This window comes from Eriocheir sinensis, chromosome 28, assembly GCF_024679095.1.
Source record: "Eriocheir sinensis breed Jianghai 21 chromosome 28, ASM2467909v1, whole genome shotgun sequence".
In the NCBI taxonomy this organism is placed as follows: Eukaryota; Metazoa; Arthropoda; class Malacostraca; order Decapoda; family Varunidae; genus Eriocheir; species Eriocheir sinensis.
In genome coordinates this window covers 8,774,064-8,800,669 of record NC_066536.1, presented here as the reverse complement: position 1 = coordinate 8,800,669, position 26,606 = coordinate 8,774,064, and the positions used below count along the sequence as shown (strand labels likewise).

Here is a 26,606-nt window from a genome sequence, read left to right as displayed (position 1 = left end):
TGTGTGTGTGTGTGTGTGTATGGTTGTTTGCAGGAGACCACCACCACCACCAGCTCACCACCTCACCAGCTAAATGAATCATTGAAGCGCGTCTTGCAGCACAGGGGTGACGGCGGGGTGGAGTGGCGCCAAATAATTACAGCACATTAGAAGCGCTAAACTCACCCCAGACACCTTCGACCCGACTATTTTGTCACACTCCCTAACGGTCTCTTCCAAGGCTTCTCGTGCGCGCCCTCCCCGTCACTCATACCTTCACTGAACCTCCAAAATAATATATTGTTAGGGAAAAACTGCTGCCTGACGGACGCATGATAAGATCTTAAGTGTATAACAATTATTTCCAGTAATGGATAAGAACTTTACAAAATAGCAGTAGTGTAACCATGATATCTATGAACTAAAGCTTGTCGTACACAATCTCATGATGCTGTGGGTGCACGGGTGAACGAGGAATCTTGAATATACGCAAAGGTTTGTGGTGTTCCTTCTCGCTCTTCCCGGTAAATGTCGTCACTGCTCTCAATGTATAGAGTAGAAAATGATCTGATAGTTTTTGGAATAATGATCATAATGATGTACATTCATACATAAATAGTCTTATCATTTTAGTATCAACATATTAAATAGTATATTTCTTATATTTTCTACACTTCCTCTCTATTGCTCCTGTTTTTTTGTATATGCCGTACTGCGATATAAATTCATCATTATTATAATTATTGATATTATTAAGGTAACAGATTCTCACCAGACAAGATTTTAATATTTTTACTTTAACTTGTGTCGGAGGCACGAGTGCTCGGCAAAAAAAATATGGTAATAGCGTTACTGCTTCCTGTTGATATATTCACACCAGAATGTGAAACGCCGAGGGCTACCGCAGCAAATAATATTGGTAAATATTAAACTCTGTTATTTCCAAACAGCGAGTGATAACCGAACGTATGGTAATAGCTTTAGTGTTTCGCATTTTATTCATTAACTTGACTTTTGTGAATTAAAATCAAGTAAAAGGAAATACGAAGGGTTTGAGTATCATTCCCGAGAACTTAGGGAGACAGGCGGATTGTTAAAATGGCGCCTGTAGTGTTTCCCGTCATTATTCTTTCTTGACGTCAGAAAGACACTGAATAGCGGGGAAATAATACAGCTGCCGCGGGGGAGGAGAAGCAAGGCGCCTCGGTAACCTAAATTGATAACTCTTTGGCGTCTTCCATTGTGCTCCTCGCGGGGTCTGCGCGTTGAGAACTTTGTTACGTGTTCAGCGGTACCTTTACCTGCCTCCTCGCCCATTAAAAAGACGTTCGCAAGACATCCTAAATAGCCCTTTCTGTAATTATAAAAGATCACGATAACGAATATAAACATCCCTATAATAAAGCACAGAAATCATGTAACGAACAGGGACGAAAAAAAGCTGCAGGAAAAGAAGACGCCAGAAACACATCATGACTCCCCCTCCCCCACCACCACCACCACCACACACGCGCAAAAAGAAAATCATCAACGAATATAAACATTACCATAGCGAAGCAAAAAGATCAATTATATATACAACGGAAAGATGGTAAGAAAAAAAAATTGAGATGCAACGAAGAAAAACGCCTTCAAAAAGACAGCACGAACGCCCCAACACACACAAAAAAAATAATAACGAAAATTAACTTTACTATCATGACAGAAGCAAATATCGAAGAAAAAAAAAAGAAGAAAAAAAAAGTTATCTCCAAGCGTCAAGTAAGAGATTTATTCAGCCCGTAAGGTGACTTAATACCACCCTCGCCACCTGACGGAGTGTTCGCCTGACGCCCCCCGACTCGGGTTACTCATCGCCTCACGGCCGGTCCGGGGAAGGTCCAGGCTGAGTCCACAAGCAGCTGCGGGGATGAATAATATTTGCACTCCGATTATTAAGCACCAGAGTCAATATTTTCTGTTACAAAAAATAATACAGGCAAATAATATGCGAAGTGTCAAAAGCAAACACCACGTGGAAGCTGACAGGGAGGGGTGAGAGAGAGAGAGAGAAGATTACTGCAAGGTTTTATGTTAATATATAAAGGATATTAATAACTAGAACCATAACAGCAGTAATAGCAGCAGCAGTAGCAGCGGCAGCAGTAGTAGAAGTTGTAGTAGTAGTAGTAGTAGTAGTAGTAGTAGTAGTAGCACCAGTAGTAGAATAGTAGTAGTTGTGGTGGTGGTGTCAGCAGAAGCAGCTGCACATAATTATATGAACTAAGAAAAAAATATAATATTAAGATTAATGCTAATGATATTGAGGTGGATAATAAGAATGATAATAAAGATAATACCAGTAAGAAAAGTGAATGAGAATAAAATTGGTAACAAAATCAACATAAAAAATTCGGACAACTAGTTATATAATGTTTGTAATAATGATGGTGATGATAATAATAATAATAATAATAATAATAATAATAATAATAATAATAATAATAATAACCTTGATATGAGCAGCCCAAAACGCCGCCCCCGCCATATACACATAAGCAGACGCTAATCACTGCAGCTTTCTTCCTCTCTAAACCGCCTTGAGTAGCAACACCCGCAACACAAAAGTACGTACTGCTGACGGCGACCTTCAGAGTACAGACGGACCCCATCACCACCACCATCACCACCACCACCATCACCATCACCACCACCACCACCATCACTACCACCACCATCATCCCTCTTCTTTATTTTTCCACCACCTCCACCACCACAATTTTCATCACCCAAAGTACCACCACTACCGCTCCTATCAGTGACGCCACCACCACCACCACCAAAACCATTACTACCACAAATACTGACTCCACCCTACCATCACCATTATCACCACCACCACCACCACTAACAACAACAACACCGCCACTTTCATGATCACCAGCACAACCCATCAATGCATGTCACCCGTCCACCACTTCTCCTCCTCCTCTTCTCTTCTCTTCCTCATTCTCATCTTTCTTCCTTCTCATCCTCCGCATCTCACATTCGTTTTCCCCGGTTTCCTCCTACTTTTTTCCTCCTCCTCCTCCTTCTCCTCCTCCTCCTCCTCCTCCCCCGTGACACATGCACAAGGCTCACGCAACAAAGCATCGACTTCGGGGGAATATTAGGTCACCGGATTTTCACGGCAGTAAAATGATAAAATAAACAATAAAAAGATCAGGAAAGGAGGAATCGACGGAGTAGCTGAAGTGTGTAAATCTACCTGTGTTCCCGAGGCAAACATTCATTTACCTGCCACGCCAACCTTCATGTTTTTTTCTCTTTTTTCATTATTTACTTTTACTTACCATCCTTACCTTCCTCCCTAACCCCCTGGAAAAAAAAAATAGAAAGGAAAGCAAAAACACGAGGGAAAAAAAGTCACTCGGAAGCCTCGTCGGTGAGCGAGCGCAAACGTTTTTTTCACTAACGTTTATATTTCTTGCTTCGTGGGGTTAAAATCCGCCAAGGAGTGTCGGAAGTGCGGCGGCGGCGGGAAAAACGAGCGGCGGATAAACACTCGACTTGAGGCCAGGAAGTGAATATCGATTTGATGTCCTCAGCGGCTTCAGCATCGAGTAAGACGCTTGTAAGAGGCAAATCATCTCCTCCTCCTACAGCCAAGCACCTCCCCACTTTGTTCTCCCTCCCCCTCCTCCTCTATCTCCCTTTCTTTTCTTGTCCTTTCCCTCCTCTCTCTATCTTTCTTTTCCTCCCTTTATCTCCTTCTACAGCCAAGCACCTCCTCCCTTTGTACTCCTTCCCCCTTCTCCTTTATCTCCCTTTCTTTCCCTCCCTTCATCTCTTCCTACAGTTTTCCCTCTCCTCCTCCTCCCTCCATCTCTACCTACAACTGTGCTCCCTTTATCTCTTTTTCTCTCCCTCCTTTCATTTCCTTCCAAGCAGCTCCTCCCTTTGTGCTCCTTTTCCCCCTCCTTAATCTCCCTTTCTTTTCCTCCCTTTATCTCCTTTTCCTATAACTGCACGCACCTCCTCCCTTTGTACTCCCTTTCCCTCCTTTATCTCCCTTTCTTTTCCTCCCTTTCGCTCTCCTCGCTCACCCAGTTCTCCTCTATCATGCTTCTTTCCCTTTCCTCTTCTTTCTTTCTTCTCTCCCCTCCCAGATCTCCTCCATCACGCCTATTTCCTTCCCCTCTTCTCTCTTCTCTTCCTCTCATCCCTTTCTCCTCTCCCTTATTCCCTCCTCAGCCTCCCAGTTCTCCTCCATCATGCATGTCTCCTGAGCTTACCCCCCTCCCCCTTTCTCTCTCTCTCTCTCTCTCTCTCTCTCTCTCTCTCTCTCTCTCTCTCTCTCTCTCTCTCTCTCTCTCTCTCTCTCTCTCTCTCTCTCTCTCTCTCTCTCTCTCTCTCTCTCTCTCTCTCTCTCTCTCTCTCTCTCTCTCTCTCCTTGTCCTGTATCCTTTCCTCTCTCCCTTCCCTCCTTCCTTTCCCCCTCCTCATCTTCCCTCTATATCCCTCCCTCCTTCCCTCCCCCCCCTCCAGACAGCTGTTCATAGACATGTTTGCTGTTATTTTCTTGGGCGCCTCTGCTTGCAGCCTCTCGTTCATCTCAGCTGCACAACACTCCCAGTACTACTACAGCGCCCTCTCGCTCGCTTCCTTTGCCCCCTTTCTTTATTCGCGTTCCTTTACTCTCTTCCTTTGCTTCCTTATTTGCTGCTTTTGCTCCTCTTCTTTATTCGCTTCCTTTCCTCGTCGCTTTCATTTTTACATTTTCCTTTTCTCCAATACTTTTTTCCTTGTCTTCCCTTGCTCCCGTCCCTTATTCGCGTTCTTTTTTCCAGTAATCTCTTCATTTACCCGCTTTCAACTTAACGTTTTCCTCTTCCTTTACTCGTTTCTCTTTCTTCATTTTCTCTCTTCGTTCACTCTCTTCCAGTTCCCCTCTACTCGCCTCCTTTATTCGCTTCCTTTACTCTCTTCCTTTAATCGCTCTCACTTTTCTGTTTTCCTGTTTCTCCCTATACTTACTTTCTTCTTTCATCTTCTCCCTTTCTTTACGTCTTTACACTTCTCCTTCCTTTACTTGCTTCCTTTTATCCATTCCTATATTTGCTTTCTTTACTCGCTTTCTCTTCTTTCTTTCTTTGGTTCTTTCCCATTTTCTTTCTCCTCCTCCTTTTCTACTTTTATTAATGCACTTTTCTTTCATTCTTTTCTATCTTCCTCTGCTCCCTTCCTTTACTCGCCTCCTCTTCAGCCTCTCCTTTAATTGCTTCCTTTTTAATATTCCTTTACTTGCTATCTTTTTGTTTTTCATTTCAATGCCCTTCACGCCACTCACAGTCGGCTTTCTCTCTCTCTCTCTCTCTCTCTCTCTCTCTCTCTCTCTCTCTCTCTCTCTCTCTCTCTCTCTCTCTCTCTCTCTCTCTCTCTCTCTCTCTCTCTCTCTCTCTCTCTCTCTCTCTCTCTCTCTCTCTCTCTCTCTCTCTCTCTCTCTCTCTCTCTCCCTCTTCCTTGCCCGTCACTCTCCCCTCCCCTCAGCGAGAGAGAGAGAGTGAGAGAGAGAGACTGATTCTCTCTCCCTTAAACACACATACAGACTCCTCCCCCCCCACACACACACTGAAGCAAGCACTCAACCCTACCACTCTGTTCAGCTTATCACACACACACACACACACACACACACACACACACACACACACACACACACACACACACATACGGGATCTGTTGGTGGGGTGTTTTTCTTGTGTGGAAATAAGTATAGCAAAGAAATTAATCTCCTTCAAGACTGCATTAGGACCACATAGATGAAGGTGATTAGAGCACTCGAGGAGATTAAACATGTCAGAGAGAGAGAGAGAGAGAGAGAGAGAGAGAGATAAGGAACTAAAATTATGGTTATCTGATAATTTTAAAGAAGTGACTCAAAAACGTGTGTGTGTGTGTGTGTGTGTGTGTGTGTGTGTGTGTTGTGTGTGTGGCAGGAGAAGTAACAGAATAGTACGATAGGTTAGGGTTGAGTCTGTAGCATGAGTGAGCGGCCTTGTGTGTGTGTGTGTGTGTGTGTGTGTGTGTGTGGCAAGTGCGTTTGAGAGGAGGAGGATAAAATTAACAATAAGAATGCATGGACGTAAAGACTGACCTTCCTATATTCCGTCACCATCCGCCCCTTCATCCCTCCCCACACTCCTCCGTTACCCCCCCCCCCTTCTCCCTACTCTCGCTCAGAATGTAAAGTGGAAGAAAACAAGGCGTAAAAAGAGCAGCAATTACAGGGCCTGATGGTTGTTGTCGCTTTGTCCTTATCGCTCTTATCAAGCCCAGAAAACAATGACCGCCATATTGTCCCCTGCATCCTGTCGTTCTCCTCCTCTACTTCCTCCTCCTCCTCTTCCATCTCCTCCTCGTCCTCCTCCTCATCCTCATCCCGCATTCCTTCCACTGTTCCTCTCTTCCCTCGCTCCCTTCGCACCTCCATCAACACTTCATTATTATTGTTTCCTCGTGCCGCATCACATATCATAATAACACACACACACACACACACACACACACACACACACACACACACACACACACACACACACACACACACAGTTATCCCGAAGTTTTTCCCTTGATTAGGCCAAGAGATTCCCCCGCTTACAAGGGGGCTTTTACTATTCCTCCTTGATAGTTGTGGTTATTGAGGGGGATGATGTCTTAAGTCACTGTACCCACAAACCGGATAACTGGAGTTCTGGCACTCTGTGGGCCAGCCTGAAGGCAGGTGATCACAGGAAGTTCAGCATAGCTCTCCGGAAGCCGTGATCTCTCTCTCTCTCTCTCTCTCTCTCTTCTCTCTCTCTATCTCTCTCTCTCTCTCTCTCTCTCTCTCTCTCTCTCTCTCTCTCTCTCTCTCTCTCTCTCTCTCTCTCTCTCTCTCTCTCTCTCTCTCTCTCTCTCTCTCTCTCTCTCTCTCTCAGAATATCGCGCATTATCGGTTCCCTGTTAACTTTTTTCACCCCCTCCGTGGCTTTCTATTCTTCTGGAGTCATATAAGGGAGGCGTGACATTTCGCTGTCTCTTTTCTTTTTGTTTACCTCTACATGCAATCACATTTTTTTTCTTTTTCTGAAGTCTTTGCAGGTCAGTATCCACTTGTTGAGTTTTTTACACTTGTTCCTAATTAATCTTATGATAGAATGACTACATTAAACGGTTACTTTGTGGTGGTTGTGAGGTCAGTGGTGCTGTTACCCACCGCCGCCGCAGCCGCCACCGCATGACCTGCCGTGGAAGGTCAGCGCCTCGATGACTGGCTTTCCTGCACTCCTGGACCTCACGCAGGATAGTGCACGACACGAAAGTCTACTCGTACTCGCTGGATCATGAAACCTCGGCGAGGAACATCTGCTTCGCTGGCGTCTGTGGTCACTTCAAGTTATTCGTAGCTTATGGAAACGTTTTAGTGTGCGTGCACCATGTGGGCCGACATAGTGAACTTTTCCCATCATAAATTTTCCTTAAATTAATGAAAGTCCCATCGTAAGTATATGCTTGCGTGCGTCGCGTCACCGAAGGCCGGTGAAGGAGTGTTGGCCATAACCTCAGGCGGCCGCGGCCATACCGGCACGCCCCCCGGGGCACGGGGCACATCAAGGCAGATCCGCCCTCGCTGGACTAGCGGTGTTCATTTGTCTATAAAGAATGAAGAGAGTAATAGCAAACGTGATGCTTCTTGGAACAATAGCTGAATGTTTTCCCATGTGTCAGGATCTGTTATGAGAGTCTATCACGCGGGGGCGCGGCGGCGAGGCTGCAGTGCTTCCCGGTAAGACTCATCACTGGATTTCTGGTAAGCATCGTCTTTTAGGGCGCGCCGAAAGGGGAAGGTGCAGAGTGAGACTAATAATCTCTGTGGCCGATACTCAAGCGCCGCGCTCGTCCCCGCCAAGGCAGCAGGGAAGGCAAACAAATAGCGGCGAGCACATGTCCGCACGCGCGGCCAAACAACCACAGACACATACAAACAAACACCTCAGTAACATGTTAAATATTGCAAAACACGTGTTCATGCATGGGACTCATCACACACACACACACACACACACACACACACACACACACACACACACACACACACACTCACACAATATCTGCAGGAATATCTTAAGGCACAACACCCACTGAGATCCATCACGCCACACAAGCCTTCATCTCAACATAAATGGGCTCAGAAAATTCCCTCTCCCTCTCTCCCTACCTTTCTTTCTTTTCTTCTCTCCCTCAAAAAAAAGGATCCTTCCCCTTCCACTGGCTCTCCCGCGGGCCCGAGAAATACAACCCAATAATAGTCGCAGCCACGGCGTCCCGAGGAGCGCCGGGCCGTGACGGGAGGCGGCGTGCTGCAGGGTCATCAGTGGCCTCTCTCGTTCCGCGCTCGCTCTCTTGACCCTCTTCTCGCCCCCGCGACCCGCCCGCGCCATAGAGAGAGAGAGAGAGAGAGAGAGAGAGAGAGCATAAATACACCTTTCAGTTAGTTCGTTAGAGTAAGGAAAATACGGGAACTCGCTGGATGCCTTGTTTGTGCAAGCGACGATATGAAAGGAGCGTTACGGAGCGCCGGGAGCGGTTTATGACACCTCCGAGAGAGAGAGAGAGAGAGAGAGAGAGAGAGGAAGCGTTAAGGGAATTGTTAACTCGCGGATGTGTTTTACAGGAACCATCCACCCCCAACAATGGCGCGGGATCGGAAGGCTCCAATTATCGCCCGGCGCCATAAAGGGATAGATTGTTAATTTATCAATTCTCTGAGGCATGGAGGACGTGGAGCAGGTGTTGACGGAGGAAGAGGAGGGAGAGGAAGAAAGAGAGGTAGACACAAAGACGAGCGAACAAGCAGAGGGACAGAGAGAAACAGTCATGCCGGAAAGAATAACGAAGGAGATTGCCATGCGAATAAATATTATCTGCGGGGAATATTCATGCTGTGGGAGACGCGTGCATACCCCCGTGAATACCTAACTGGGCAGATGAGTGCTCGGCCTACGTGATGAATATTACTCAGCCTCACACTCTTCTTTTCGCTCGTCCACCGCCTACACCACCACCACCAGCAAGCATTATTCCGGAGTTATATTATGATTTTTTTTTTTTCCCTGACGCCTTCTTTGATTTAGTTTTCTTTCTTTTAGGATGAGAATATTTTGCGTCCACCGCCACTGCCACCATTAGCATTACTTACCTCCACTGCTACCACCACTGTCACCACCACAACCACCAACAACCACAACCGCAACCACCGACATTATGCTTATGCCTTGATCATTTTCTTACTTGTTGGTTGAAAATATGTTATCACCACCACCACCACCACCACCACCACCGCCACCACCACCACCACCATCAACACCACCCCCACCAGTTCCTCCCTTACCATTACCACTGTCACTTCCTCTCCTGACCATCCCATTACCCCTGCCACCACCATTACATGTACCACCATCACCCCTACCAGCACCGTACATATTCCACCCTTTCCTGCACTTCCTTCCACTTCACTTCGCCCCAGCCACCACTGCAACCATATCCTCTTCCTCTTCTCATCTCCACCACCATCCCCTCCACTCACTTCCTTCTCCTTGCCATCGTTAACCTAGCTCCTTTATCTTCAACACCTCAACGCCTTAACCATTACCTCTCTTAAACAACTTCCCATCTTCTTCCGTTTCCCTTCACCGCACCCTTCACCACAACACCGCAAAACTGCACCATCATCACCTCCCCCCCCCTCCCTCTTAGCTCACTACCGCTCACCACCAACTTCACTTCTTCCTCCTTCCCTCCGTTCAGTACTCCCCTCTTACCCCTATACAGTAACCCTCACCATCACCACCACCACCACTACCTCTCACAACAACCTCTTCCTTCCCCCTTCTCCTCCCCTCCAGTACTCATCTCTTCCCCCTACAATAGCACTCTTCCCCCTACCCTCACTGCCACCTCCACCACAACGCCATCAAGTCCTCCCCTCCAAAGCTTATGCAGCCGTCTTGATCCGCTACAGGCAAGGAAAGTTATAATCCATTGACAGAAAGAGGATTTACATGCACACCTGCCGGCTCTGTTTGTCCCTCTTGTTACCTGAGTTGCCATATTATCGTACTCAGCGCATTGCATTGTCGTAGTTTCTGACCGATAACTATAGCAAAAAACACTAAAATCATCAATAAATAACAGTTTTAACGCTAACTTTAATATTCTATCTTTGTTTGTGTGGTTGCGGCAGTCTTCGAGCCCAAAAATGATAAATGTAATGTTCAGAGTACGACAATTTGGCAACGCTGCATGTTACCTGTTCTCCCTCTCACCTGCGTGGCCTGGCGGGGAGTCTGTCGCCTTACCTGCAGTCCCTCCCTTCTTCTCTCCCTTCTCTCCCTTCCTTCCTTCCTTGGCCGCCGCTGTACTCACTCCCCTGGCTCTTGCTGGAGGCGCCCCAACACGTCGTCGCCCTGGTGAAGAAAAATGAACGAGCCTCTGGAAATTATGACTTCCTTATGTACTGTTGTGGTGGTGAGCCGTCTTTTTTTTTTTATCTCTTTCCCTCTTGCTTTAACCTCCTTCACCGTATTGTTTCTGCTCTTTTCTCACCTTTTTCATGATTTTTATTCGGGGATGTAGGAGGGAAGTGCAGTTTGGTTGGGTAAGGCAAAGGTGAAATAAGGAGAGTGACGTATGGGCCGTTGTAAATCATGCTTTACTGAGTTTTAATGGTTTTTTATATCCGTACTTTTCACCCTTTATTTTTCTCTCAGGTTTTTTTTTTTTTTTTTTTTTTTTTTTTTAGCAACAGCTGTGATACGATATGGAACGCTTTAATGACCATACGTAAGAAATGTCTTCCCTCCTCCTCCTCCTCCGCTTTCCTCTTCCCCTTTCTCTCCCTCCTTGCTCTGTTCTTTGAGTGCGAAACGGTCAACTCCTTCTAGAATCGTTACCTCCAGATGACAGGAGTCCTCAAACGTCCAAGCACTAATCTGTTCAGCAGGATACAGGAAATGCTTAGAAGATAGATTAGACAACTGAAGTAGCCTTTCTGTTGTACTTGTTTTGTTCTAGTATGTTGTATATTTTTTTTCAGCACAAATGAGTTACTAAAATTGGATAAAATACGGCAGACTATAAAAAATCGTAACATTTCACGTGCAAATTTTGTTTTCTTCTCTCTCGTCTTCCTCCTCCTCCTTCTCCTACTCCTCCATGTCTTCTACAGCGGGGTTTTTTTTTCATTTTCTTTCTCTTTTTATTCCGTTCGCCAACCTTACTGTTTCCCCGCCTCCTCAGTCCCCCAGCTGCATGCAAGAACGGGTAATTTTGTCCGCAAAGGTTAGGAAAACTTCACGCCCGCGTCCCGACTGTTGTACGACCGCGGCCGCTTGAGGAAAAAGGGGAAATTTTTCTTTATTCAGCGCAGAACTTGTAGCATGAATACTTCCTGCTGAACTGTCTTGAGGGTGTTGCTGGAGACGAGAGGGGAGAGAAAGACGAGGAGGAGTAGGAGGAGGAGAAGGAGGAGGCGAGTATATGTGCAAAGTGTGGGAGAGAATAGTGGACAGGTGGTTTAGAGAATATGAGAAGGCGAGTCGGAAGGTTAGAAGGGGAAGAAAATATAAGAGTTTGGGAAAGTGCGATTGGATGGAGGAAGGTGAGAAATTTAAGAGATTGAGGGAAAGAGGAGGAAGAATTAGGAGTGAGAGGAAGTTGAGATAAGAAGGGGAAAGTAAAAGCTCGGGGAAGGAAGGTTAGACGGAGGAAGAAGTGGAGGAAAAGAGAAAGAGGAGAAATCAGGCGTGGGAACAAGTTGTGATAAAGTAAAGAAGACGAAAAGGAGGGGAGGAAATAAGGAAGTAGAGGTAAGAGAGAGAGGAACCCGGGGTGAGGGGAAGTTGATGTTAGTTAAGAAGAGAAGAAAGAGTAGTAAGTAGAGAGAAGAAGAAGAAGAAGAGTAGAAAAGTAGTGAAGTAAATATAGGAGCTTGCGAACACGTGGTCAGATGGAGGGAAGTAAGGGAGTTAAGGAGGACAGGAGTAAATAAAGAAGAATCAGTGAAGAAAAGAAAGTGTATGGTTAAGTGGCAAAACACGGAAGGGGAGAAAGTTGAAGGGTGTGCGAAAATACGAGGAGAAACTAGAGGTGATAATAGGTTTCGGAATAGTAGGGAAGAAGGACCGATGACGAAAAAAAAGAGAAGAGAAGTGAAGAAGTGAAAATGTTAAGAATCTGACGGAAAAAAAAGCAATTGAGGTAAAGGCATTCGACGTTAAAAAAAAAAAAAAGACCAAAGAGAAAAAGTATAGAAATGACTGAAAAAAAGTGAGAAAGTTCAGAAGTGGAGGGAGAGGAATAAAATAATCAGTGGTTAAAGCGTTTGGTGTAAGAAAAAAAAAAAAAGAGCGTAAGGGTATGATAAATGGAAGATAAATAAGAGTAGTGAGCGCGAAAAAGAATTAAATGTGAAGATCCTTGATGAATGAGGGGAAGAGGGAGCAAAGATCTGGTTCGGTGGACGGAAGTGAGGAAGTCAAAGAGGGAAAGGGAAAAGAAAAGTAAGGAATTTGAGGTAAAAACAAAACAAATAACGACCAAATCACGAAGAGAGGAAAGCACAGATGAGCAAGACGGTCACTGACAAGGGAAGGAAAAGTCAAATGAGGAGAGTAAAAAGTTTGGAGTTTGCTTAATAGGTGTAATAGTTTCCTTCACTGTTTGCTTAATACATGTAATAATCTCCTTCAGTGAAAAAAAGACGAGATAACGAGCAAATCACGAAGAGAGGAAAGCACAGATGAGCAGGACGGTCTGTGACAAGGGGAGGAAAAGTCAAATGAGGCGAGTAAAGAGTTTGGAGTTTGCCTAATAGGTGTAATAGTTTCCTTCACTGTTTGCTTAATACATGTAATGATCTCCTTCAGTGTTTTCTCGGAAGCGTGTGACGTTGCGCATTAGTTCTCTCTTGTATTACACAGACGGAACCAGACAACACAAATACGCCTTCCCTCTTACTCATCCGGTTGTGTGTTTTCAGAAAATGTCCGCGCTGCCTCTCGTTGCACCCACCTGTCTAATTAGCACCTGTTAATGAATGCAGCGAGAACGCGTCATAATTACTGTTCTGAAGTGCCTCTCGCAACCTGGTGTGGCAACCTCTGACGAAACACACACACACACACACACACACACACACACACACACACACACACACACACACACGAGATAGTTCAAGCAAGAATAATTTTTTTACGAGTTCATATAAAAAAAAAGTTGGATGAATGTGGATATAGAGAGAGACCGAAACGAAAATGATTCAACTCCTGTAAACTGCAACTGGATACACAGAAGGTAAACACACACACACACACACACACACACACACACACACACACACACACACACATACACACTTTGTTTTAATCATCGTCTCAGGAGGCTCACCGCACATAGTATTACACACAAACCCTCACAATTTTTTGCCGTCCTTTCGTCGCGCACGATTTGTTTTAGAGCCGAGCATTTGAAATTATGTTATGAACTTCTTTTTTCACTCTTCTTTTTCCCCCAAACACGATAATCTTTCAGCCTTTGCGCGGCGTTTCTATCAGTGCCGTCATCTCAATAAACAAGTACTTTATTTTTTTTTCTTTATCAACGGTTTGTACAGTGAAAAAGTTCAGTATCAAGTTATCTTTAGTGTGTTTATTAATATTTCTGTTGTATAAACGGAAAACCTCATCGTTTGACACCCTTTAAATCTTTCTCTTTTTTTTTTCTTCATTTTTTACATGACAATTTATTTCACTGTGTACTTAATCAGTCGCCTCGTACTATTTTCTTGTTTTCCAATTAAAGTTGATCAAAGTCTATAAATTTCCACCGAATTCTCTATCATTGGTCCATCTCTATAGTGTATCTTTATAATTGGTCCCTTTCTATAACTTTTTTTTCATTTAACTGGTCCCTGTCTGTTATTTTCCCCTTACCTCGAGGGCTCCAAAGCTTTTCTTCAGCACAATTAGTCACATTTCATCTCTTTCTCCCTTGCTTCCAGGCGACACAGACCTTCCTCATCCCAGCCACGCGTCGGTCCCGGGTCGTGGCAGTCAAAACCGTGAGTATCGTGAGCCTCAAAAGGACATGAGACAGTGCAAGTTTGAGTCAGCCAGGGGACAAGGCGGCCTGTGTGTGTGTGTGTGTGTGTGTGTGTGTGTGTGTGTGTGTGTGTGTGTGTGTGTGTGTGTGTGTGTGTGTGTGTCCGTAGAGATGCCGGGTCGTCTGTTCCAGGTTCCACGAGGGGCCGAGGGAACGGAGGGAAGTAATACAGGATGGCATGGAGGAAGCGCGAGGTAGTAAAGGAAACTTGAAAACAGGAAAGAGACGAGAGAGAGAGAGAGAGAGAGAGAGAGAGAGAGAGAATTATATAAAGATAGAAGTCGTTTAAAGATACATAAGAAAAAAAGTGCAGAATCAAGCAAAAATTTGAGAAGTGAAGAAAAAATTGACTCCGAGGAAAGAAATATATGAAAATTAACATACGGAGGGAATGTTAAGGAGTGACGCAATGGATGAGACTTTGAGAATCATTTAATAATTGTAGTGTAAGGAATCTAGTTAATAATGTAGTGTTAGTTACGAATAATTAGTAGAAGGAAATACGGCAAATGATCGCGTTTTGAGTTGTACGAAGAGAGAGAGAGAGAGAGAGAGAGAGAGAGATTGAAACAGATGGTAAACAAATAAAAAGATGAGAAAGTCCGTGATCCCCGTAACAGATAACAGTGAAAAAGAGATAATGCGTTTTGATAATCAGTCTACGTTTTGGCGCCGCCGGTGAAGGGCCGTGAGAGGCGGGCAAAGAGGGAGCGGCCGGGAATTCCATGAGAGAAAAGACACATTTCGCAAAGGTGTCTTGTGTTGGAGTGTATCTCAGTCAGCCAAAAAACCCTCTATTTTTACCTCTCTGTCCCTCCTCCTCTCTCTTCCATCCTTCCTTCCTTCCTTCCTCTCTCTCTCTCTCTCTCTCTCTCTCTCTCTCTCTCTCTCTCTCTCTCTCTCTCTCTCTCTCTCTCTCTCTCAAAAATAGCACATTATACATTTCCATTTGCGAATCCTCGTTTTCCCTGTTTGTACTCTACTCTTCCCTTCTTTACTCCTCTCCCTTACCCCCTTCTCTCTCCCTTCCTCCCCCTTATCCCCCCCTCCCCTCCCCGTCCCATCAGGTGGGTGCGCCTCACAATCTGCCAACATGCATAAAACTTAATAATGGGCGAGAACACGTAGCCAGATACACCCTAACTCAGCATGGGAGGAGGAGGAGGAGGAGGAGGAGGAGGAGGGGGGGTGGAAGAGGAGCGCAAATAAGAGGACGTGGACGAAGAAGCGAAGAGAGGAGAGGAGAACGAGGAGAAAAAGACGGCAATAATGAGGGGGAAGAATAGAGATAATGCAAAGAAGACGAATGAAGGAGATGAAAAAAAACGAAGAAAAGAGAAGAGGAGAGGAGGAGGAGGAAGAGCAGAGGAGAAAAGGGGAAGACGAAGATATGAAAGAGAAGAGAGGATAGGACGACTAGGAGATGAGGAAGATAAGGACAAAGAAGAGGAGAGGAGAGGACGAGGACGAAGAAGATGCAAGTGAAAAGGAAAGTAGGAGGACTAGTCGGAGGAGAGAGGAGAACCGATTGAGAGGAGAAGGGAAGGCAACGGTAGGGGAGAGAGAGAGAGAGAGAGAGAGAGAGAGAGAGAGAGAGATAACACGGATAGCCAAGGCAGTCAGACGGGCAAACACACGCACCTACAATGACAGACAGACGGATGGACAGGCAGACACTCGAGTACTCCTGGTGTCGAGCCTCGCCTTGGTGTGAGTGGTAACTGGCCCCTCTTCCGCCTCCCCGCCCGGCCCGCGACATGTTGAGGAAATAAGAACGACGAACAAACGACCCCAAACGATGAGAGAACGAGGTGGCGAAGCAGTGATGGCTCTGGAAAAGGGAACGTTGTGATGGAGACGTACGCTTTGCCGGTTATTTAAGACGTAGGAGGAGGGTGGAGGAGCAAAAAATCTGTGGAAGGGTTGGACGTGTGACTGAGATTCCACCGTTGACAAGGAAAGACGATGAGAGAACGACGTGATGGCTCTGAAAAAGGGAACGTTGTGATGGAGACGTACGCTTTGCCGGTTATTTAAGACGTAGGAGGAGGGTGGAGGAGCAAAAAATCTGTGGAAGGGTTGGACGTGTGACTGAGATTCCACCGTTGACAAGGAAAGACGATGAGAGAACGACGTGATGGCTCTGGAAAAGGGAACGTTGTGATGGAGACGTGCGCTTTGCCGCTTATTTAAGACGTAGGAAGAGGGAGGAGGAGAAAAAAAAAACGAGGGAGAGGTAGACATGTTACTGAGATTCCACCATTGACAAGGAAGGGTGGGAACTGAAGCTCCTGGTCACCTCTTTTGCATGAATATAAATACGATGATGGAGGGGTGAGGAAAATGCGTGTGCAGAAAGCGGCGCTGTGGAATCGGGAGGGGAGAGTAGGCGTGCGGTTAGCCAGTCAGTCAGCCAGCAAGCAGGTTGAGGAAGACGGAGGCAATGAAAGCAGCGGAAGGAAGGACGGCAAAAGGTGTGAGGAGCAAAGAAGTCATTACGGTCTTCGCCGATTAACCGCAAGTGTGCATTGTAGCTCCTCCTCCTCCTCCTCTTCCCCCTCCTCCTGATTTCCTTTTCCTGCTTCTAGTCTTTCACCTCCTCCTCCTCCTCCTCCTCCTTCTCCTCCTATTACTACTACTACAACTACTACTCTATCTTCTCTACCTCCTTCCCTGTTTTATAGACTTTCCCTCCTCCCCATCATCTTCATCCACATTCTCCTTTTCCTTCCCTTCTCCCCTTCTTTTCCACTTCCTTATTTTTTGTCCTCACGCACTTCCTCCCCCGTCTCATCATCTTTCCCTCCTTTTCCTTCTAATCATCCGTATCTTGTTCACTTCATCCTCGTCCATTTCCATCTTTTCCTCATCCCATCCGTTCCTCTTCCTCCTTCTCATCACCCTTCTTATCTTCCTCTTGTTCCAGCTCCTCTTTTTCCTGCTCACCCTCCATACCTTGTCCTCATCCATTTCCTTACTTGACTCATCCCATCCGTTCCTCCTCCTCCTTCTCATCACCCTTCTTCTCTTCCTCTTGTTCCTGCTTCTCCGTTTCCTGCTCATCTTCCATATCTTGTCCACTAAATACTTGACTCATTCCATCCATCCCTTCTGCTCATCACCCTTTTACTTCTTCTTGCTCGTCCTTTTCCTCCTCATCCTCATCCTCCTGCTCTTCACAGCCACGCCCCTGGACCCGCCACCTGAAGGACGGGCTCTGCAGGACGCCACAGACAGCCGGGGTTGTTAAAACGATACCAGACGTAGAGGGAGTTATTCGCCTTTTTTTCCAGCGAGTACAGGTATAATATGATAATAAGCCCCATAATACGTTCAAAAGGTTACATGGTCAAAAGCCCCCTGCGGACAGCTCTTCTTTCACCCTTTGCCTCGTCAGGGGGGGAAGGTGGGAGGTTTGAGGTGGAGGGGTAGGGGGTAGGGGTGAGAGGGCCATTCAACGTTCTTACATGTTGTTGTTGTTGTTCTTCCTCTTCATCCTCGTCCTCCTCCTCCTCCTCTTCCTTCTCCGTCTCCTCTTCTTCCTCCTCCTTTTTTTTCCGTCCCCCTAAAACCGGAATCTTAGTTTGGAATTTTCGTCACGGTTATGCTTCCACTTCCATTCCGGTGCACACACACACACACACATACACACACACACACACACACACACACACACACTAACCACCACCACCACCACCGCAACACCGCCCCGTCAAAACACGTCATTCCGCCTCCTTCATACGGCTGCCCCTTCACGCTGCCTCTTCACGCCTCTTCCTCTTCTTCCTATTCCTCGTGTCTTCTTCCTCTTCTTCCCTCCTCTCCCCCCCCGCCCCCCGTCTGCCCCTCCTCTGTCCTTGTCTTGCCCCAGGTGCCCCTATGCCCCCCCCCCCCCCTCATGTCCTTTGTGTGTCCTGTCAGCGTCCCAGTCTATATTAATTATTTGCTCTTTTCTCTCTCTCTATCTTTGTCTATCTATCTATCTATCTTTATTTACTTTCCTCCCCGTCTTCCTTTCCTTATTTATCCGTCTACAACGCTTCCCTTCTTTCCTCTCCCTCCTCCTCCTCCTTTCCTTGTCATACTCCACTTCTTCTCCCTCCGTCTTTCCTCCTCCTCCTGCTCCCTGTCACTCACCGCCACTGACAAACGGAAACGGTGATACGAAAGAATGGGCGTCTCTTCAGTCTTGTGTTAGTGTAAGGAGGAAAGGTAAAGAAAAAAGGGAAAAAAAGGTGCGTGAGAAATAAATAATCAACATTGGCCTGAATTGTAATAGTGTTTTGTATGTCACGTCACGCTGGGTTTTACAGTTTATTTTTATTTTTTTCTTCTTTTTTTTATCTGTCGGTCACGTACATAGGGAGGACAGACAGACAATGTACAGCCAAATAGACCAGCAGACAGTTGTACTCTTCCACCTGTCTTTCTGTCTGTCTGTGTCTGTTTGTCTGTCCGTGTAGTGGTCCATGTGTGTGTCTGTTCTTTTCTGTCTATATTCCTTTAAGTCTTGTGTAGATTAATGCGTGCTTGTATCAGTGTTGTGTATGTATGTATGTGTGTGGTATGTATGTTTGTAAGTTCTGCTAAAAGGGTTATGTGTGTGTGTGTGTGTGTGTGTGTGTGTGTGTGTGTGTGTGCTCGCAAATAACCACACAGCCAGGGAGCGAAGCCTTAGTAAGAGAGGTACAATTTTCTGACGTGAAATTGCGTTTATCTGATTTATTTTCGTATTAAAAAAATAAAACAAAGAAAACAAAGAAATAAATCCACGAACATGAAAACACAATTTACCAAATGGATGAAAACGATTAATTGATTGGTTGATAGAGAGACAGATAGACAGACCGGCAGACAGGCAGACACAGAGAAATAGATAAATGAATAGAGAGAAAGAAATCATATTCTAACATTTTTGGCATATAACTTCTTCCCCAACAGAAGCTTTAATTTCGATATTAAAAAATGCACACACACACACACACACACACACACACACACACACACACACACACACACACACACACACACACACACACACACACACACACACACAGTACAAACATATATGTACACGAGGAGGCGGAAATCTCCTCAGCCTTCTGTTAGTTCAAGCAGAAGAGAAAAGCAAAACAGAGAGCGTGAGAAATAAATTATACCACCGGACTAAATTGTGAGTGTTTGGGTTGCGGTGTTTATTCAAGTTGTTTTTTTCTTAATTCATTTCCTCTTACCTTTTTTTCCCCTTTTTGGTGATGTTCTTAGGGAGGAAAAGCAGGCAGTGTATGGAGCAAGGAATGGATAGGAAGGCAGATAAACAGGATGGTGTGTTGAGTAAGGGAAGGATGGAAGATAGACGGAAAGGAAGAAATGGAAGGCCAGACAGACAGACAGATGGTGTGCAGGGAGCAAGGGAAGGATGGAAAATAGACGGAAAGGAATAGGTGGTAGAACAGATAGACGGTGTGCGATGTAAGGAAGGAATGGAATGACAAACAGACGATAAGGAAGAGATGGGAGAACAGACAGACGGTAAGGATGGGATGGATATTAGGCCAGAGACAATATGTGGGATATACAAGGAGGGGATGGGTGTGAGGACAGACGATGTACAGTGTAAGGGATAGGTGGGAGGATAGATAGACAGACAGACGACATATGACTGTTCCTGGCCGTGGGTGAGTGGCCCGAAATATCAATCTCAACTCCAGACTTTCAGGGCCAGCACGGGGGTATGTTGTCGCATCCCACCATACCCAGTCTTGTAGTGACATAGGGTGACTTATTGTGAAAAATAGTAGATTTATTATTTTTAGTTTTTTGGAGGCGCTTCATATTATAAACCATGTATCCCTAGTATATAAATCCTGCCCTGACAGATGATGCACGTTTTATACATCAATCCTGACTACAAAAAAAAAAAAAAAAAAAAAGGTTGGTACATTGGTTATATTCTAACTAAAAGAAAAGTCCGTGACAGAGTGGATATTGTTTTCATCAGTATACACACACAAGGTGCAAATAAAAAAAAATAGATTCAATTCGCTGCTCGAACACAAAGAGAACAGAAGTGACGCCGCAAACACAATCAGTTTAAGTTGGAAAAGTGTCTTGATACTCGTACTCAGAATGTTTGAGTCGTAGGAAGGAGGAAATACATATAGTTAGTTGACCATCAATGCCTTTTAAGACATGCCGTAAGACACGATGTATTTGTCCTAGCTATTTTAAAATGAAATAATGGAGAAACATTACAACTCACACACAACACAAAAAAAAAATCACCAAGCTTGTGTAGATTAATAGGTGGATGAACAAGTAGACAGATAGGTTGGTGTACAAATTTAAACAAAGATTCAGAGTTAACAAATCAACTCAAACAGACTCATCAACTTTTGCATAATTAATAATCCCGCGCGAAGAGCACCCTCGTGGGCCAGAACGAGTGCACGTCTTCTCGTCTGTCACCTCGGTTCACCTGGCCGCCGAGCTTACTTACCTGCACGCGTGTAATTCAGAGCCGTAATTAATTAATTTCCTCGCTTGATACAATCACTAAGCATCCCACAGGTCTGGCTGATCGAGTGGCGTTGTGATGAAATATGGCGTGTGTCTCTCTCTCTCCTTCTGTTTTGTCTAATTATGATCCCCAACGACTCGCCCTCTTCGCCCTTGTTTTTTTCTGTTATTTCCTCCTCCTGTTCCATTACGTAGTGCCGTGTATTCCTGACAGAGACTTTGTGCTTGTGTTATAATGTGTGCGTGTGTGTGTGTGTATGTGTGTGTCATCAGTATTCCCTCTGGTCTCTCTGCACCTGAGTTTCCATGTAATGAGGTATATTTTAAACAGTTAGTATCGTTTACTTTATAATACACTTTCTTATCCAACATCACGTGTAACCAGGTACCCGTCAGTTTCCCCATCCTGTATACGCCACTCTTATTAGCCCCTACAAAATTGTCTATCCTTATGATGAGGCACAAGTCCTTCCATACTCAATCATCCACGGTGTGTCCATATTATCGTACTCAGAATTTTGCATTTATCGATTTCAGACCCAAAACTCTCGTACCAACACAAGTAACGATGTCCAGTTAAGGTTATTGTTAAAACCGTTAATTATTGGGTCAGAAAGCGAAAAATATAATGTGCTGAGTATGATAACCTGGTAACACTGATCAACCACCATCGTTAATCACTCACTCATCATCCATGCACATTCATTGTCCATCTTCGTAAAGCACCCATCCATTTATCCACAATCCATCCTAATCACGCAATCCACTCCTGCACAATATCCCATCATTATAAGACGCAGCCATCTTCATATAGTCATCCACGCACCATCCGTCGTTATGAAGCACGCATCCATCTACATACACACATCTAATCACCCACGCCGCATCCAATCACCCGTCGGTATAATCAACGCTCAACCCGCCCACCCACCCACCCACGTTGACTTCAAAGGCAAAGGAAAATAACAAGCGAGTTTATTTAGAGTGAGAATCCTTTGCCGTCCAATCCGGAGTCGGCCTTCGAGAATGGTGTCACTCATCACACGATCCGAGTCTTTCACCAACTGACGCCTGACTGATGAAAACACTCCCCCCACCGCTCCCCACCCCCACCCCCCACTCATCCCACCCCTCCCCAGAACCTCACCTATCTCCTCTTCCTCTACTACTACCGCCGACTCTGACTCTTCTCCCCCTCCACCATCACCACCCTTGTCATCACCACTGTCCTCCTCCACCACCCTCATCTTCACCTTCCCCTCCCCCACCTCCATCTCCCCAGAACCTCACCCTTCTCCTCTTCCACTACTACCACTACCGCCGACTGTGACTCTTCTCCCCCTCCACCACCACCACCCTTGTCATCACCACTGTCCTCCTTCACCACCCTCATCTTTACCCTTCCCCTCCCCCACCTCCATCTTCATCACCGCTTTCATCACCGCAATCACCAGCACCATCCCACCTCCGACGATCGCCTACCACTACCACCTCCTCCATTTCCACCACCACTAACCAACAAATCATCGACTCTCATCCTCTATCAGTCACCACTACTACCATCATCACCACCCTTATTACCCTTCATCCCCCTCCATCTTCACCATCACTACCAGTCACCACCATCACCACCTCTCATCCTCCTTTTCTCCCATCCCTTCCCACTCCTCCACCCTCACCGCCAGTCATCACCACATTCTCATCAGAGGTTGGGGGAGATGGGGGTTGGCCTTCTCCATTTGCTATAGTAACTTTATCAAACCCGCCAGTGGTTTTATTATTTTACATTTTATACCACTTTACCTATTTGATTATAAATAAAGAGTCATTCCTATTATAAATACGTTCTTCGGCGCCATATGACCCTGGCTGTTGCGACGTCAGATATAATGTTAAACAATCGGTCAATCTCATCAGAGGCCAAGCACGATATAGGACTCTTATAAGGTTTAAAATTAATGAACCTTCCCACCAACGAGCCCAACCACAACAACACCAGAAATAACAACAGCAATGACGTAACAACAACGGCTATAAAACTAAACCTAACAACTAAACCTAGCAACCTAAACCCTTGAGCACACACACACACACACACACACACACACACACACACACACACACACACACACACACACACACACACACACACACACACACACACACCACACACACACAGTCACGTCGCTTATAATACAGAACACGAACACATCACAAGCACCCCTTTACACACACACACACACACACACACACACACACACACACACACACACACACACACACACACACACACACCAAAATATATACACATATTATAAAGAACACGAACACATCACAAGCACCCCATTACACACACACACACACACACACACACACACACACACACACACACACACACACACACACACCAACATATAAACACATATGATACAGAACACGAACACATCACAAGCACCCCTTTACACACACACACACACACACACACACACACACACACACACACACACACACACACACACACACACACCTACATATATACACATATGATACAGAACACGAACACATCACAAGCACCCCTTTACACACACACACACACACACACACACACACCTACATATATACACATATGATACAGAACACGAACACATCACAATAAGCACTTTACACACACACACACACACACACACACACACACACACACACACTTGCCTGGCCCGCAGATCTCCCCATTCGGAACAAATTAACCCGCTGGCGCCCTCTCCACGCCCTGTTAAAAGCCCGGGTTTGTTGACATAACCGCAGCTATCACGGCGAGGCGGTGGTGTGTGTGGGCAGTTAGCAGGGCGTGACCTGTAATGTCACACTTTTCGGGGAGGGAAGGAGGCCAGAAAGAGGTGTTGCATAAGGTCGGGAGTAGGGGCTTGGTGGTCTTGCCCTCTTACCCCACCTTACTCCTCCTCCCTTACTCCTCTCCTGGCCTGCTTCCTTGCTTCCTGCTTCCTTGCCTCTCTCTCTCTCTCTCCCTCCTTCTTTCCTCTGCCCTTGTTTCCTTTTTATCCGTCCTCCGAGCTACTCCTTTTCTCTCCTCCATCCTCCTTTTTCTTTTCTTTTTTTTTATCTTTCCGTGTGTCCTCCTCCTCCTCCTCTCTCTCCTCTCTCCTCTCTTACTGACACTAGTAGAGGTGAAAAGAAATGGACACCAGAAAAGACCTGGATGATGTGGTTGTAACAGGAGTTGTTGTCTACGTAAGGTATGTTTCTCTTTCTCTTTCTCTCTCTCGATGTGGTTATCTATTCATTTATTTGTGCATTATCTATTTATATATCTATCTATTACTCTTTGTCTGTCTGTCTCTTTAATTAATATCGTTTCTCTGACATATTCAAGGGAATTATACACATTTTTTCCTCCTCCATTGTTTTTTTCTCTCTCCGTTTTCTCATTACTTTGCTGCCGTTCAATTAAAATTTTAGCAACGGAAGGATCGGCGCTAAAAAGAGGCGACAGAGTGGATTTTTAGCCTGTCAAATATCCGGGTTCCGTATTTTCCTTATGAATTTTTCCCTCATGGCACGAGTTAACATTAATTTTCCTCTATTCCCTTCTCTCTCTCTCTCTCTCTCTCTCGCTCTCGGTCTCGGTCTCGGTCTCGCCACTGTCACTACACCAATTATCTTTCTGCTTGCTAGTGTGTTATTAAGATAGAGTTAAAAGGTCAGTGGAATACACATTTTGATTGTCTTACGGTACTTTCTTATCTCCCCCGGCAATCTCTTTCTCTACCCTCCCCCCTACCCCCATCACCACCGCAACCCCTACCACCACCACCACCCACCACCACCCTGCACCTCCGTCTTTATTGCTTTAATTTCCTCTCTTCTTCTTGGTGTATAATGATGTGTCCTCTGCTCTTCTGTTCTCTTAAGGTTATACGAAGAAAAGGCGATAGTTATAAGTACCGTGAGCACCACCATCACTATCACCGCTAATATCACTGCTGTCACAACCATATTCATACCTGTTTCACCATCACCATCAGCACAGTAACCGTCACCCTCACCACCACCACTATCCTGATCATGTCCACCATTTAAAGCATCACCACCATAATAAACGTCACCTTCATCACCACCACAACCAACACCTTCAGTTCTGCTACCACCACAACAACCAACACATTCAGTTCTGCCACGACCACAACAACCAACACCTTCAGTTCTGCTACCACCACCACAACCAACACCTTCAGTTTTGCTACCACCACCACAACCAACACCTTCAGTTCTGCCACGACCACAACAACCAACACCTTCAGTTCTGCTACCACCACCACAACCAACACCTTCAGTTCTGCTACCACCACAACAACCAACACCTTCAGTTCTGCTACCACCACAACAACCAACACCTTCAGTTCTGCTACCACCACAACAACCAACACCTTGAGTTGTGGATGCTCCACTACAACCAAGACCTTCAGTTCTGCTACCACCACAACAACCAACACCTTCAGTTCTGCTACCACCACCACAACCAACACCTTCAGTTCTGCTACCACCACAACAACCAACACCTTCAGTTCTGCTACCACCACAACAACCAACACCTTCAGTTCTGCTACCACCACCACAACCAACACCTTCAGTTCTGCTACCACCACAACAACCAACACCTTCAGTTCTGCCACCACCACAACAACCAACACCTTCAGTTCTGCTACCACCACAACAACCAACACCTTCAGTTCTGCCACGACCACAACAACCAACACCTTCAGTTCTGCTACCACCACAACAACCAACACCTTCAGTTCTGCTACCACCACCACAACCAACACCTTCAGTTCTTCTACCACCACAACAACCAACACCTTCAGTTCTTCTACCAGCACAACAACCAACACCTTCAGTTCTACCACCACCACAACCAACACCTTCAGTTCTGCTACCACCACAACAACCAACACCTTCAGTTCTGCTACCACCACAACAACCAACACCTTCAGTTCTGCTACCACCACCACAACCAACACCTTCAGTTCTGCTTCCACCACCACAACCAACACCTTCAGTTCTGCTTCCACCACAACAACCAACACCTTCAGTTTTTCTACCACCACAACAACCAACACCTTCAGTTCTGCCACGACCACAACAACCAACACCTTCAGTTCTGCTACCACCACAACAACCAACACCTTCAGTTCTGCCACGACCACAACAACCAACACCTTCAGTTCTGCCACGACCACAACAACCAACACCTTCAGTTTTTCTACCACCACAACAACCAACACCTTCAGTTCTGCCACGACCACAACAACCAACACCTTCAGTTCTTCTACCAGCACAACAACCAACACCTTCAGTTCTGCTACCACCACCACAACCAACACCTTCAGTTCTGCTACCACCACCACAACCAACACCTTCAGTTCTGCTACCACCACAACAACCAACACCTTCAGTTCTGCCACGACCACAACAACCAACACCTTCAGTTCTTCTACCACCACAACAACCAACACCTTCAGTTCTGCCACGACCACAACAACCAACACCTTCAGTTCTTACTACCACAACAACCAACACCTTCAGCTCTGCTACCACCACAACAACCAACACCTTCAGTTCTTCCACCACCACAACAACCAACACCTTCAGTTCTGCTACCACAACAACCAACCCCTTCAGTTCTGCTTTCACCACCACAACAACCAACACCTTCAGTTCTGCCACGACCACAACAACCAACACCTTCAGTTCTGCCACCACCACAACAACCAACACCTTCAGTTCTGCCACGACCACAACAACCAACACCTTCAGTTCTGCCACGACCACAACAACCAACACCTTCAGTTCTGCTACCATCACCACAACCAACACCTTCAGTTCTGCCACGACCACAACAACCAACACCTTCA

At 45.8% G+C, this 26,606-nt stretch overlaps 1 long non-coding RNA gene across 1 annotated transcript in view; it reads left to right on the top strand.

The window, feature by feature from the left end:
* Positions 1-26,606, top strand: part of LOC127004487 (uncharacterized) — a 142,126-nt gene that overhangs the window by 64,611 nt on the left and 50,909 nt on the right. The window contains exon 2 of the long non-coding RNA XR_007757850.1: positions 14,060-14,119. This is a non-coding gene — a long non-coding RNA (uncharacterized LOC127004487). The remainder of the gene's footprint in view (positions 1-14,059; positions 14,120-26,606) is intronic.